Source organism: Nothobranchius furzeri, chromosome 2, assembly GCF_043380555.1.
Source record: "Nothobranchius furzeri strain GRZ-AD chromosome 2, NfurGRZ-RIMD1, whole genome shotgun sequence".
Classification (NCBI taxonomy): Eukaryota; Metazoa; Chordata; class Actinopteri; order Cyprinodontiformes; family Nothobranchiidae; genus Nothobranchius; species Nothobranchius furzeri.
The window spans coordinates 30,460,446-30,475,985 of NC_091742.1; positions in this window are offsets into that span (position 1 = coordinate 30,460,446).

Here is a 15,540-nt window from a genome sequence, read left to right on the forward strand (position 1 = left end):
TTTATGCATAACACTACACTACTACGCCAAGTATCATAGTCAGTTTCAAAAGAAGGGTGTGGAACTCGCCCTGAGAACGGTTTTAGTCTGTATTGTGAAGTAGGCGGAGGGATAACCTCACTGCTTTTAACAATGTGTTCCACAATAACTCGCTGAACCTCAGGTGTGTTTAAAAGATTTGGTGGAATGCAAGGGTTTTGTTTTCCAGTCTCTGTAGGTGGACAATTGTCCTTTGAGTTGTTCATATAGTTAACTTCTGGTGTTAAAGGCAGGGAATATGTAACTTGGTCACTATGGAGCATTGGCTCTGGTTCAGTGACTGGTTCAGATGCATGGGTATCCCTTCCTAAAGATTCCCCAATTTTTGCCAGTTCCTCCATTAGAAGGTCTTTAAATGATTGATTGCTACGCGCAGCTATGTCCCTGAGCTCTGACAGATAGGCATCAGTGGCAGATGTGCTAGTTTCTAGACTGTACGCGCTGGCTAGGTCTTGAATATGGAAGAAAACATCTGGATTCCTAGTACAAGGTTTGTCATAGGGTAAACATTGTTTCTTTAATTCCTTAACAGTGGCTTCATGTTGAAACTCCACAATAATCTGATCACAGTTTGGTAACTTAATGCGCCTGTTAACTGGTCCGAATCCTTCCATAAACCCAAAGACTTCGTTATCAAGGTCTGTATCAGTTAACCCACTGATTAAAACAGCATTTGAAACTTTGACCTTTTCTGTTTTCACAACTTCCATTTTAAAACACTCAAAAGTACCAATAATGCCAAAATGGCAAACCACTGTGACCTCCAGGCACTCTTATGATGTCAGTCAATGGTTAGCTAAGGTAACAACTCTACAATTCTCCTGGCTGGCTCGCCAAGTTTTATGTAACCGGATTACAGGATACAATAAGATAATTAAAAGAAAAAATAAACAAATGGGCCAATAATTAGGTTCGGGGAGAATTGGAGGTTGTTTAAGAATGACTGGAGTCACGGGTATAGCATGAAACGGTTTATATACTAAATTTTAATAATAATGGGAAATATAACACATAAAGATAACACACAAAAACAGATGAAAACAATCGACAATAGTAAAATGCTCGGTATGAGATTTGATCATATGAGTCACAAGTCAGCCGGCGTCAAGTCAAATCCCCACGCTTGGGGTGAAAGTCAGAGTCCGGTGGTGCGATTTTTTCCTACCGCACCGTTGAGATTGTTCACAGAAGAGAGCAGTCTGCTCTTCAGTTACTTGAGATGTCCTGGTTCGTTCAGTGGTTAAGGCTCGCCATCTCCCTCGTCAGGAAGAAATCCAGTTCTCGTTCCAAGTGAGTGATCATAGGAGTCGGGATCAAACCCAAGGAAAAAAAAAACCCAGCCAACGCGCTCCAACGGTTCCCTCCTACAGAGGATTGGTTCACTCTGTCGTCTCCACACAAATCGCGTTGGATGGAATTAATTTGATAAGCTATTTAAGTTTCCTTTTTTTTTTAAGTTGCATCGTTAGCTTTTTCTCTTCTTTTTTCTTTACTCACCGCGTTGGTTCCAAGTTCCTAGCTCTTATTAGAAGGAGTCAAGTCCGCCTCTCCCTCTATCTATGCGGCACCCAAATCAGGGTTCTTCACGGCCTCGACCGTTGTTTTTTTTTCTCTCTCTCTCTCTCTCTAACCGCTCAGTCTTTGCTTTCTGTATCTGCGTGCTGTACAGCCGTTTGTCTCTCCTCTCGCTCAGCTGCGTCGCACGGTTTTATTTCGCGGAGGCGGGACTTATTTCTCTCAGCCAATGAAATTTCAGATTCCCACCTGGACCAATAGTATACAGCTTTCCTCTTCTGTTTCTGTTAGTGATGTTCAAGATTCTTGTTTTAACCGATGTTTAATATTAAACTCGTTATTTTAGTTATTCACCCTTCCAATAATTCATTATGAAATTATCTATTAGTTAATTAGATATCTATTAATTAGTATTGTTAATTTCCTTAATTTATATTTTATATTTTATCTAAATTGAGGATGGATCATATTAGTAAGCCAATTAGTTAATACCTCATTAAGGTTCTAGCTTCTGGGTTACATCTGCATTCTTTACATTTGCATAACACAAGTCCAATGTCTTGTTTTCTCTGGTAGAGCAGCTGACAAACTTTTGAAATTTTGGAAGTGTAGCAGAGAGCAAGGCATGATTAAAATCACGAGATATAGCCACAAATGCATTGGGGTGCTGGGTTTGTAGCTTAGCAACAACAGAACTGATGACATCACATGCATTTTCAGCAATGGCTGGAGCTGGGCGCTGTCGCTGGGGATACCCGGAGCTGCCCCAAATCCTCCGGTGGTCAGGTTGCTGCTGACGGTGCCATCACGGCCTCCGGCGCTTAACCCGCATCCAGCCGGCGTCGTCCTCCGGTTCCTCTGGAAACCGGTACTCCCACATCTTTGTAAGGACATATGGGACGTTGGTTTTGTTAAAAATCTCTCTTTTACCTCACTAACTGTATAACTGGCTCTCTGGGTAGCAAGAAAAAAAAAACTGAGGTTCAAAAACGTTTAGCCAACTTGGCACTTTTATTAACAAAGAAAATAAGGAAATAAAAACTATATACAAAACCAGCTCTGAATCGCGAGGTTTCGACCCATGAATAGGCCTTCTTCAGGCAAAGAGCTTGTGAGGAGCGCGTCGAGACTGATTACTTTCACTCTGGAAAAGACTGAAATTCAAATTTGCGCAAACAGGTAAGGAGTTGGCGCTTAAACAGTTAGTGGGTGTTGATTGGCTCCACAGGCGGATTGCGTCCTTGCGTGGGTTTAAAAAGGACCAATCAGAGGCGTTGGGGGGATGGGCGGCTGGCAGAAGAAGTTCAGTCCTGGTTGCCCCCCCCTAGTGGTGTGTGTGAAGTGTGTTGAACATACACCAATACTTTGTTCTGTGTTTTGACAGTTCAATTCAAATGTGGAGCCCCACAACAGGCCGCAGCCAGCTGGGCTCCTCCAACAAAAGGTGAATCATCCAGATACATTAAAACATTTGCATGGAGTGTGTGGAGTGTGTAAAAGAAGTAACAAATATAACTTGTAATTTGAGGCTCAGTGTTCCAAAGAAAAAGTGACAAAAATTGAGTAAAGCAGCTCAATAACAACATTAAGTTATTTTACCACTCCTGTCACAATGCTTAAAATTAGGTTTGTAACCATGTTAATCAAATTAAATTCCTTTTATTTTTTTTTTATTTTTTTTTAACAAGGAAATTTTAACCAAAGGCTGGAGCTGAATCTCTAATTCTGTGAGACAAGGTTCTAAGGAGGAATCATCTTGACTGAGGATGAGTTAGTAAGAGAAAAAAAACCTCAAAAAAGCATTGAAATAAACCAAATCAGTTCTCACAAGCAGGCCAGGAGGAGGATTGTCAAACTGGATTCATCTGTGGTCTTCTTGCCCCCTCTTGTGGCCAAACTGGGCGTTACATTTGGATTTCATTCCTCAACAGTCACAAACATTGTTGTTATTTACATGTCTTTAAACTCCAAAAAAGGTTATAAAATGAGCTGATTTCAGTCTGTGCATGACTGTATAATGAGTTAATTTACACGTTATTTAAGGAGCCATAAGACATAAGATTCCATAGTAAATATGAAATCAACCTTATGGATCTGTGGGTACTGTTTAACCAGAAGATTGGAACTTTTTATTGCAGGGATTATGTAACCACTTTGTATTAATTCAGAGACAACAGAAGAGAGAGTCAAGTTTTAAAAGATTAAAGTTTTATTACTAAACAAATTAAAACCAGACTAACTTTACCACTAAATGTATGGTGTAACTAAGATGAATGAGACTGAAGAAACACCGATTCAATCCTTTAAATACAGTATTTTAACAATTTTTAATTTCATGTTATATTTATTGGGCTACTGCCTATCAATCAAGGACCTTAGCCGGTGTTGGTCCCTACTCAGTGTCCACCCTTGTGTAGCGGAATATAGTTGGTATATTCTTGCACTTTTATTAAGGTCCAGAGATTAATCTGTGGACCGGGCCCTTATAATCAGAAGAGGTTGTTTTTACCACAGGGAGTTTTATTCAAACACTTTGTATTGACTTAGAGACAAGAAAAGAGAGATTGGGACATTTCAGAATATTTATTTATAATTATTCGAAACAATCTCCAGGACTAACTCTCTGATGATGGATGCAGATGAATGTGAGGCTGAAGTGGTGGTGGTGTGTGTGTCAGTTCAGAATCTCCATTTGATGCAGGCAAGTCTGAGTGTAAGATGTTGTTTTGACTAACCAACCATGAGGGACTTCAGGAGCACGGACATGAGACGCCATCTGTGCCGGATCTACGTACCGTTTCGGAGACTCCCGTGGTTAGATCAGGAATGCCAGGTCCTCGGACCCTCCTTTGGTGCTCGAACTGATAGCACAGCGTCTGCAGCATGACAAACCAGTCTACGGATCGACTCCCGGTAGCAACGGCAGATGTCACGTCAAGTAGAGAGTTCAGCTTTTATTCTGAAGGAACTGTCGTCTTGTTGATAAAACGACAGAATTTTCCAGCTTGACAGTTCTCAGCTTAAAAGTAGAAAATACAGCTGGCCAGTCTGTACTTTACTTAGCGATGATGGATTTGAGAGCTGGTCGAGTACTTGGTTGGAACAGCGTTGAACCAAGTGAACTACGTTGAAGAGCTTCGTTGGAACTGAAGTTAAAATGGCGTTGTTCTGTTTTATTAAACTTAGTTGTTTATAATTCTTAGCGAATCGGAGTGGAAAAATTAACTAAACACCACGGAACTCTGCTCCGCAACAGAAAGGAAGTTCTGATTGGATGAGTGAACAATGTGTCATGCGTTTACCTTATGTGGATCAGGATGTCTGGCTCAGTTAGTCCTGTTATTCATTAAACACATAAATCATAACATTGTGATTTCACAGAACGGTCACCTGATTATTATTGACGAACAGTTGTTTTGATTAGCTTTATTAAGAATAAAGTTCTGTGATTAACTAATGAAAAGCGTTCTTCGTCCTTCTTCTGTCTTCTTTGCTGTAATGTTAACATCAAAACAAGCACACGACCTTGGCAATTTATGCACACTGTCACTGTGTCAAAGGGCAGCTGTTAAGGGCAGAAAATAGCATATTCATAACGCTACACCCCCCCCTTTTCAAGGTCAATGTGGTCCACCAAGAGACCACTTGGTCGTTGAACAAACCAAAGTTATGAAGGATCTTGACAACCGAGCAGGGTGCGATCCCACTGGAACAGCCAACCGTGGTGAGGTACGAACCCCACGCCGAAGAACAGTCTCGCATACTCCTCGGGAAGCACACAAGTCAGCAGGTTTTTAAATATTCCCCATGGAAGCCATAATTGAAGCAACAGCAACTTTATATGCTCACGGGCAATAATGTCAAGCAGGAGCAAAGCTTGTACGTATCCACGAGCAGGGAATTATTCCAAATAGAAAATTGATCTTTGTAGCAGCACTTATCGTAATCCAGAAAAAGGGAAGAGCAGTAGGCAGGTAATCCCAGCGAGCGAGGTGTCCCAGCAGCCATGCCGGGACCACGGACGTCCAGGGCCAACGAGCCAGAGCACCAACCAGGAGGAGTCCATTCCGATGACGAGTCACTGGTCCACCCCCAGGAAGCAGGATCCTCACGAGCTCAGCAGAGGAGAGAGAGCACAGTGCAGGCACTTCAATGTAGACATGACAAGATTGTGTTTCATGTCCTCAAACAAAAATAAAAACCTAACTCTATGAGTACCTGTTGTACTATGTGTAAGTTTTACGTGAATTACCCTTTAAGTGAAGAAATGGATGCAGCCCTCTCTATGTGAGATGCAAAAAGGATGGTGCGAAAGGCAGAAAATGAAAGAACTCTGTCTGGTATCAGTGAAATACATGCTGACAGGATAGAGGCAAAATTGGTTATAGCCCTGTGAGGTAAATCGATGTAGAAAATCATAACGTTCACGTTTCAATCATCCTGTCAAAGATACTATAAAAACAGAAATGTAAATCAATACTAAAATGTAAATCAGTGGAGTTAGTAATCACTTTCATGTTAATGTACCCATAAGGAATTAAGATTAGTGAAGATCAAAAGAAACAAAACTTTGGATAACAGTACTATGTGGCCTAACCCACTCACTGTTACCTGGCCATTTACCTGACTCCAGGAGCCCACAGCATGTCCATCTCAACACATCCCAAGTCTGCACGTGATGTATAACATGAAAGACAACCATGCACACCCACAAACAAACAAATTTGTGTAACCCGAGATCAACATCGTGGAACCAACAAGTCTGGTAACCGGAATCCTCTACCTTCTACGTCTCGACTGACGGAGGAGGAGGAGGAGGAGGAGAGGAACCGGCCGGCCCCGGCTCAGGCGCCTGGGCAGCCGAAGCTTCACGACGCAGTGCCAAGGTTCGAGCTAGGCGTCCTTTAACATCACTGATCGATGTACCCAGAAGGTTCAATTCAGCGAAGAAACGACTGTTTTGGAGAAAGAACATAGCCCAGATGAAGCAGATGTTTATGCCTATAATGAATATCATGACAGAGTCAGCGGAGGACCAGGAGTAAGACACTGGTCGAAACTGAAGGTCGGGATCTGACGACAACTCACGCAGCACTCTGTTCACCACACCCACGCGAACGACGGTCGGACCGTTGAACATAACCCGATCCACCTTCGCTGGGTAGAGAGCAAAAGAGATGTTATCATAGAAAGGAGAGGGCTCCACTTCAGACCTATGCTCACCAGGATCCAAGCAATATAGAGAGACCTCACCTACGTGGACCGTAGCACCACGTGGAACTGTTACCCATAAGGTCTCAGAGGGTAGCTCCACTTTTGTAGACACAGAATCCTCAAAGCAAACTTCAGCTTCTCTAGCAGGGGTATTGAGTAACCAACAGCCGCCAACGATAACAGCTTTACTGCTCATCACATGTGAACGTGGATACACCGTCATAGGACATCTAGACGTGTCCGACAACTCTTTAAAGCCACACACGACAAAGGCTTCGCCATGTAGAAAAGGTGTGCTTGGACACATAAAGTGCAGACCACGGGTGAGAAAACACGAGCTCAAGTCTGGGACTAACCTGACATGCGGCGCGCGGTCATGATACGCAATGACCGTAGGCGTATGCAACTTGACATGAGAGTCGCGAACCCAGTTACCCACTTTCACGACATCTTTCAATCTATATATGTTCTTTGGAGAAACCACAGGTAAGTTGATGAGGAAGGCTAGCTCTCCAGCCTCTGGAACGACGCCTACCGGAATAGCACTGCCCAACGAGAAACCTAGGTGAACCTGTAGTGTAATTGGGGTCTCCGAGGTCACCCTAGCAATCGCAGCCCGGACCATGTCCTGGGACACGAGGTACGGAGGGATCCTCCCCATGAGGAGGAGGTCGATTGAGGCGCTCACGTCCCGACCATAGTCGGCCAGGCAAGCAGTCAGCATCTGCGTATGACCATAATCAACCTCTACAAATGACCGCAACTCATTCACAGCGGATGTTGTTTTACGCAAAATGTTACTATGAGTGTTGAGTACCACCATAGTTTGTTTCTCCAACACACCCAGCTGTCTCAGGGCACGCCGCTGCTGCAGGACCTGCTTACGCAGTTTGGGGTATTCTATGCTTAGCTCATCAACATGTCGACGAACTGCGTGAATCTCAATCGAGTTGACTGCGGAGAACGCGAGATTCAAGAGATTGACAATTATATTTCCAATTGAGAAAAGTCCGTCCAGGAAACGCTTTGGTCTTTTCCTGGTACCGGAAAGTTCACTGTTAGAAACTGTGAATTTAAGTGCCTGTTTAATGATGTGATCGACATCGGCGATTGCATGCTGTGTCATAGTACGAGTCCAGTGTTCTCCCGATTCCGATAGGCTGCTGAAGGCTGTCTTCATCTTATCAGTGCATGCCATAGCGGGGTCGAATTTTACGAAGACCTTTTGTGTAAACAAATCATAGTCAGTCATCAGTAGACCTGGGCGGTCTCAGAGTGCGATCCCCGAAGAGGGCCCAGGTTCGTACAGACGCGTCAGAGGAGGCCGATGATTGGTACCAACTGCAGTTGACAAAAGGCCGAAACACGGTACTAACAAAACGTATCTTACCAGAGCCGAGAATGGAAACCAGGGGTGTTGTAGGTTGTAGAGTGGCGTGGTCATGAGAGGGTTTGGCGCAGGCGGAGGCTCCGCAGGGCCCACGGTCGACTCGCAGGTTGAGTCGGAGATGTCAGTGTCAGCCAGCGCCGGTACAGGACACCAGACCCCCACGCCATCGGTAGGTGAATTGTGGACCATTTAAAAAGGCCTTTATTTTGGAAAGCACCATCAGAATGACTTGATATTGATATGGTATCACTGTGGGGTTGGATACTGTTGATCTAAAGTGGAATGACCCAGTGGAAACAGCAATTTTCCATTTTAGAGCATTTTGAAATCAATGAAAGGTTGGTCGTATATGGGCAATTAAAAAAAATTTAAAAATTAAATTAAAAAATTCAAAATGCTCTAAAATGAAAGAACTCTGTCTGGTATCAGTGAAATACATGCTGACAGGATAGAGGCAAAATTGGTTATAGCCCTGTGAGGTAAATCGATGTAGAAAATCATAACGTTCACGTTTCAATCATCCTGTCAAAGATGCTATAAAAACAGAAATGTAAATCAATACTAAAATGTAAATCAGTGGAGTTAGTAATCACTTTCATGTTAATGTACCCATAAGAAATTAAGATTAGTGAAGATCAAAAGAAACAAAACTTTGGATAACAGTACTATGTGGCCTAACCCACTCACTGTTACCTGGCCATTTAGCTGACTCCAGGAGCCCACAGCATGTCCATCTCAACACCCTAACCCTAACCCTAACCTCCTTGTTTCCTCTGGTTCTCTATTCTGTTCTTCTTCTCACTTTCTTCTTGATTCTGTTTTTTCATGTTTTTCTACTCTACTCTTTTACTGTTCATTAAGACGAACCAACAACTGGAGGGGAGTTCTAGAGTGACACGCGACGGCCCGTGCATTGCCAGTGACTCCCTATTCAACTGTTTCGGTTAAGCTACTGATTCAGGGGGAACTCACTGAGATTTATCTACTCCATCTACTCCACCTAAACCAAAAAGGCAATTATTTTGGAAAGCACCATCTGAATGACTTGATATTGATTTGGTATCACTGTGGGGTTTTATACTGTTGATCTAAAGTGGAATGACCCAGTGGAAACAGCAATTTCCCACTTTAGAGCATTTTGAAATCAGAGAGTTTGTTCGTAGATGTGCAATCCAAAAAAAATTAAAAATTAAATTAAAAATTTCAAAATGCTCTAAAATGGAAAATTACTATTTCCACTGGGTCATTCCACTTTAGATCAACAGTGTACAACCCCACAGTGATACCATATAAATATCAAGTCATTCTGATGGTGCTTTCAAAAATAAAGGCTTTTTTTAAATTGCCCATATACGACCAAACTTTCAGTGATTTCAAAATGCTCTAAAATGGAACATTGCTGTTTCCACTGGGTCATTCCACTTTAGATCAACAGAATGCAACCCCAGAGTGATACCATATCAATATCAAGTCATTCTGAAGGTGCTTTCCAAAATAAAGGCCTTTTTAAATTGCCTATATACGACCAAAATTTCAGTGATTTCAAAATGCTCTAAAATGGAAAATTGCTGTTTACACTGGGTCATTCCACTTTAGATCAACAGTATACAACCCCACAGTGATACCATATCAATATCAAGTCATTCGGATGGTGCTTTCCAAAATAAAGGCCTTATTAAATTGCCCTTATACGACCAAACTTTCAGTGATTTCAAAATGCTCTAAAATGGAAAATTGCTGTTTCCACTGGGTCATTCCGCTTTAGATCAACAGTATACAACCCCACAGTCATACCACATCAATATCAAGTCATTCTGATGGTGCTTTCCAAAATAAAGGCTTTTTTAAATTGCCCATATACGACCAAACTTTCAGTGATTTCAAAATGCTCTAAAATGGAAAATTTCTGTTTCCACTGGGTCATTCCACTTTAGATCAACAGTATACAACCCCACAGTGATACCATATCAATATAAAGTCATTCTGATGGTGCTCTCCAAAATAAAGGCCTTTTTAAATTGTCCACATTTGACCTTCCTTTAACGATTTCAAATATCATATATGGGCAAATTAAAAAGGCCTTTATTTTGGAAAGCACCATCAGAATGACTTGATATTGATATGGTATCACTGTGGGGTTGTCTACTGTTGATCTAAAGTGGAATGACCCAGTGGAAACAGCAAATTTCCATTTAAGAGCATATTGAATTCACTGAAAGATTGGTCGTATATGGGCAATTAAAAAAAATAAAAAATTAAATTAAAAATTTAAAATTTAAAAGCCTATTCTTAAAAGTATGACAAAGTGTCTGCCTCACGGACTAAAGCTGGGAGCTGGTTCCACAGGAGAGGAGCCCAATAACTAAAAGATCTGCCTCCCATCCTAAGTTTAGATATTCTTGGAACCACCAGTAGACCTGCAGTCTGAGAGCGAAGTGCTCGGTTAGGAACATATGGAACAATAAGATTACTGATGTGTGATGGACCTTGATTATTAAGAGCTTTATATGTGAGAAGAAGGATCTTAAAATCTATTCTGAATTTAACAGGTAGCCAATGTAGGGAAGCTAAGACAGGAGAGATATGATCTCTCTTTTTAATTCTCATCAGAACTCTAGCTGCAGCATTTTGGACAAGCTGAAGACCATCACTGATGGTGCTTTCCAAAATAAAGGCCTTTTTAAATTGTCCATAAACAACATTTGAAATCGTTAAAGGTAGGTCAACTGTGGACCATTTAAAAAGGCCTTTATTTTGGAAAGCACCATCAGAATGACTTGATATTGATATGGTATCACTGTGGGGTTATATACTGTTGATCTAAAGTGGAATTACCCAGTGGAAACAGCAATTTTCCACTTTAGAGCATTTTGAAATCACTGAAAGTTTGGTCGTAAATGGGCAATTAAAAAAGGCCTTTATTTTGGAAAGCACCATCAGAATGACTTGATATTGATATGGTATCACTGTGGGGTTGTATACTGTTGATCTAAAGTGGAATGACCCAGTGGAAACAGCAATGTTCCATCGGACTAACCCTAACCCAGACTTCATTCAAAGTTTAACAAACTCACAAGACTTTCCTGTTTAACATATTAAAGAGGCTTTTTGATATCTTTTACGGTTTTTCTAAAATCGCAGGTAGAAGTTGAGGTACGACTACGACTTGAAATTTTCAGAAAAATTCACAAAAGTTACAATTTGGGAAAGATAGGAGCAGTGACCCTCCCTTGCTCCATTTCTTGCGTTGTACCGAGAGAACCGTAGGTCCGATTGAAATGAGACACACGCTGGCTTACAGCTAACGAATATACCTTCGTTTTGAGCTATAATTCATGACTGTACTCCAAACATTGTGGTCGTACGGTTCATTTGTTTGAGAAAAATAAAATTTAAAAAACGGTCTTTATCCACTCTAACTTGAAAATTCCGCCTTCTAAGTTTTGAACTTCACATCTTCTGTGAACAACTCTTTACTACCCCCAGACCGTTTGTACTACAAAACAAATTATATCTCAAAAGGTAGGAATTTTTGTCAGCTTTTCAGAATGAGTTTCATTTTATCTGTGTTACCGTTCATTCGCTACAAGCCTCAGAAGGAGGAGAGACCCAGATTCTGCTTCATTGAAACCCATGTTAAAGGAACAGAGATTTTCTGCTTGATTGGCTTCAGACAGCTAAAAGTTTCTTGTCATAGCTTCTAGACAATTCATGGTAGGCACATAAAAATCGGCACAGATGATCATCAAAGCCTTCTGCCTTTCACACTTTTCGAAATTTTCAAATCGGTGCAGTACTTTTCGAATGGTGATGAGAAGTTTGACAGGTCCAATGTCACTTCTGAAGGACAGATTTAAAGGCTTCGCTCATTAACAGGAGTACAGCTGCAGGTCTAAAAATAGCCGGGGGGGGGGGGGGGGGGAAGGAGGCAGTGCTGCTTTCTGATTGGTTGAGAGTGTTCAACCATTTTCTGTCCAATCAGGATCCAGCACCCACACAAATGGCACATCAAATCGACCAGTTTGGTCTCATGAATCTTGTATTCAATTTTAAATGCGCTATCTGTTACCATGGCAATACAAGGAACTACAAATCACTTTAAACAAGTCTCATAGGAATGAATACAAAAAGCAGAATATTGAGCCATTAACAGACTCCTGTTTTTGATCTTTTTGAACAGTTTGTACTTAAAACTAGAAATAAGTTCAATTTGATTGACCGTCAGAAGGTGGGAATGTGCCCCGCTCCCTCTCAGCTCCCTGATTGGTTGAGTGAGGTCAATCATCTTCTGGCTAAATGGAATTACACACCCACGCATGTGAGATATCAAATTGATCGGCTTGGCCTAAGGAATCCATCCATCTACATATAAATACATACATGCTTCTATCTATCCATCCATCCATCCATCCATCCATCCATCCAATAAACCATCCAACATCCATCCAACAATCCACCCGTTATTTCATTCATCCAACCATTCATCCATCCCATATCAAATCTAAGCATATGTTAATCTATCAGTTTCAGATATCAGCCAATATTTCTAAATTCACAGTTCAGCCAATTGTAAAAATGTACCCGTTAAACTATTCTCATTCAAATGCCAGCTGTTTAACATTTCAAATTTTGAGTTTTTAATTAATGTTCAAAGATTAAAGTTTTCAGCTGTTTAGCATTTTTTATCCATTCTTCTCTTATATTCTGAGCTTTATTACACTTGTTGGTGATTTTTGTTTCTAAATCTATAAATACATTCAGCTCATTTTGACAGTTTTGCTTTGTTTCAGCTTCAGTTCAGCTGTTCAGCAGCTTCAGCTTACAGTTTCAGCTATCCAGCATTCAAACAGCATTTGTGCAACAAAAGCAAATTTTCTAGTTCTTATTCTGCTTCCGTACACTTTTTGAACCTCTTCTTCTCCTTCAAATTTTGAGCTATATCAACAATTTTATATCAAAATGTTCAGCTCGTTAAGCTCTTTCCGGCTTTTACTTTTGGCATTGATATCTTTCAAATTTTTCGAGTTATTAAGCTTTTTCTGCGAAAAATTTCCCATTGGAATGAATGGGATTGGTCAATTTTCAGCAAATTCCTATCACTTTTTTGACCTAAAACTCTATAGGTTTCCTTTTAACTCAGAGACTTCATTCAAAGTTTAACAAACTCACAAGACTTTCCTGTTTAACATATTGAAGAGGCTTTTTGATATCTTTTACGGTTTTTCTAAAATCGCAGGTAGAAGTTGAGGTACGACTTGAAATTTTCAGAAAAATTCACAAAAGTTATAATGGGGAAAGATAGGAGCAGTGACCCTCCCTTGCTCCATTTCCGGCGTGGTCCCGAGAGAACCGTAGGGCCGACTGAAATGAGACACACGCTGGCTTGCAGCTAACGAATATACCTTCGTTTTGAGCTATAAGTCATGACTGTACTCCAAACATTGTGGCCGTACGGTTCATTTGTTTGAGAAAATTCAAATTTAAAAAAATGTCTCTTCTCACTCTAACTTAAGAATTCCGCACTGTAACTTTTGAACTTCACATCTTCTGTGAACAGCTCTTTACTACCCCCAGACCGTTTGGACTACCGAAACAAGTTATAACTCAAAAAGTAGGATTTTTTGTCAGCTTTTCAGAATGGGTTTCAATTTATCTGCAAGTGTTACCATTCTTTCGCTACAAGCCTCAGAAGGAGGAGAGGCCCAGATTCTCGCTCATTGAAACCCATGTTAAAGGAACAGAGATTTTCTCCTCAAAACGGCTTCAGACAGCTAAACGTTTCTCGTCATAGCTTCTAGACAATTCATGGTAGGCACATAAAAATCGGCACAGATGATCATCAAAGTCTTCTGCCACTCATGCTTTTTGAATTTTTCAAATCGGTGCAGTACTTTTTAAATGGTGATGAGAAGTTTGACAGGTCCAATTCTTTTTCTGAAGGACAGATTTCAAGGGTTCTCTCGTTAACAGGAGAATAGGCGGAGATCCCGGGGGGACGGGGGGGGAAGCGTCCCCCCCTCACACAAAGTTGTCTCCCCCCCCCACACACAAAAGTTATTGTAAATGTATAAATGCTATCAGTAAACCTGTATTGTCTTCTAAAACCACAACGTAAAAGTTAGTCTGCAAATACAAAACAATGTGTTTTTAATTGTTGAGAAATTATAGTCTACCCCCCCCCCCCCCCCCCCACCCCCAATTCCTCAAGTTGGTACGGTCGGTCCACACGCGCTGTTTCCAATGGGCGGGGCTGCCGGCTTTGCCTCGCTCACAGCTTCACAGCAGCCCGCAGGCTCACAGGAAGCGGGAATCAAAAAGCCAGCGGTTTCCAGCAGTAAGTCAATTATCTCACGCTGGTTCTACAAACTTAAATATGTATGTCAAATGTGGTCATAAATGATGCAGGAAGATGAGAGACACAGGACAGGAAAATAGTTCAATAAAAACAAGAAAACAAAACAAAGTGTTGAAAAGTAAAATGTAGGTAGATTTATGTCATCTACACACATGTAATATTTATACATTTGATACAATTCAGATCACCTTCAAAACTCAGTCACACACCCAGGGCGCCCCCCCCCCCCCCCCCCCCCCCCACACACACACACAAAATAACATACAAGAGAATTAAAGAGAATTTAAGGTGAAGCGCTTGCACATACTGTGTTATTGTGTGGTTTGTTCTGTGTGTAGAAACACGTTCAATTTGATTGACCATCAGAAGGTGGGAAAGTGCCCCGCTCCCACCCAGCCCCCTGATTGGTTGAGAGAGGTCAATCATCTTCTGGCTAATTGGAATTACACACCCACACATGTGAGACATCAAATCGATCGGCTAGGCCTAAGGAATCCATCCATCCATCCAACCAACCAACACACCAAACAACCATCCATCCATCCATCCATCCATCCAACCAACCAACCAACCAACACACCAACCAACCAACCAACCAGCTCTATAGAGCTCCGGACCCCACGTGACTCTCAGTTAGTGGACGCCATTTTGGCATGCAAAAAAGGTAAACAAACACGGATTTAACCATGAACATGAACGGGATCCGCTTGGATTTTACTTCGTCGGAGTTTACTTCACACTTTAAAACAGAAGAAATCGTTTTATATAGTCAGAAATTAAATAGACTAAACATCTCCGACCCTTACCGTGCCCCTGGGATACTGTTTAAAAACGCCAGAAGCTGTCGGAGCGGACTTCTTACGGGCACAACACCGGACCTGACCGGGGAACCCCTTGGGATTTACCCGGAGGAGCTGGCTCCGGCGGCTGGGGAGAGGGAATTCACGCTACTGCCCCCGCAACCCGACTCCGGATACGCGGATGAAAATGGATGGATGGACGGACAAATAACAGATTTACACGTAAG